This window comes from Seriola lalandi, unplaced genomic scaffold, assembly GCF_002814215.2.
Source record: "Seriola lalandi dorsalis isolate HSWRI2012SDOR001 ecotype SW California unplaced genomic scaffold, Sedor1 jcf7180002054402, whole genome shotgun sequence".
Lineage (NCBI taxonomy): Eukaryota > Metazoa > Chordata > Actinopteri > Carangiformes > Carangidae > Seriola > Seriola lalandi.
Genome location: NW_019524955.1, coordinates 760,610 through 761,717, shown reverse-complemented (window position 1 = coordinate 761,717; position 1,108 = coordinate 760,610).

Below are 1,108 nucleotides of genomic sequence, written 5' to 3'. Positions count from 1 at the left end.
AGACAAGTCTGTGCTTGTCCGTTGGAGGTTACAGAGAAAGTAGCGCCATTTTCTAATTTTCACAGAGCAATTTAAGGTCTTTGCACTTTGCATGCGCCTTGGACAATACATTTTCTGCGTGCATTTATCTGTTTTTCGCAAGTTTGGACACTTTTAAAGGACATTTGCCGTAAAGAGGATACCATTTTCTGCCTGAATAAGGTGAGTTGTTTTCTCTATTCAAGTACTACTAATTAGAAACTGGAACTTTTGTTTGAAACATGTACATTTGAATGTGTGTGAATTTGAGGTTGACTCAGGTAAATTTTGAGCATTGGACAATTGCAGCATTGTGTTTTTAGAATAGCTCTCTCTATTTGTGTGTTCGCTACATACAGTTTTGCAACAGTAGTGTAAAATACATATTCATGTAGTTTTGGAAAAATAAATGCCCACTTTTAACATTAGCCTCATTAGCCCTACTATTTTTGTTTAAAGCCATATTAAAATGCCTTGGAAATGCAAGTACTGCCCTGCCATCTGTAAGAAGAGAGCACAGCTTTTTAAACACTATAGGGCTAAATGGCTCAGTTCTTGCATAAGTCCCATGTTTTAGCCGCTAAAACATGGGACTTATGCAAGAACTGAGCCATTTCCTTGCTTGCATCTGGAATGTATGTGTACATTCAAGTCTCTCAATGGAGACTTGGAGTTTAACAGGGTTGTCGGGAGAAATCTTAAAGAAGAGTTCTTTGGTGTTCCTGATAGTTTGTGTCCAAGCTTGATGGAAATCTTCAAGAGGAAGACAGGTCGGATAGGCAAGCAGTTAGCTGACCTGCTACAACAGACAACGGTCGGTTGATATTTCTGTTTTTTCTTGTAATGATATTGATGGTAAATTCATTCATATTACAAAAACTAATCTTCTCACCTTCCCTTGTGGTATATGAACAAATAAACTGATAAAAGATATATTTCTTTGTTCTCCATTTAAGTGTGTGTTGTACCTCTTTGCAGAGCACTGAGCCAACAGCCATTAGATGCCTTGTCCTGAGAGGACTTCCAGTCATTCTTGGGGATGATGCGTCTATGTTCTTTAAGAGCAGTTCGGTGAGTAAAGTTTTTTGAT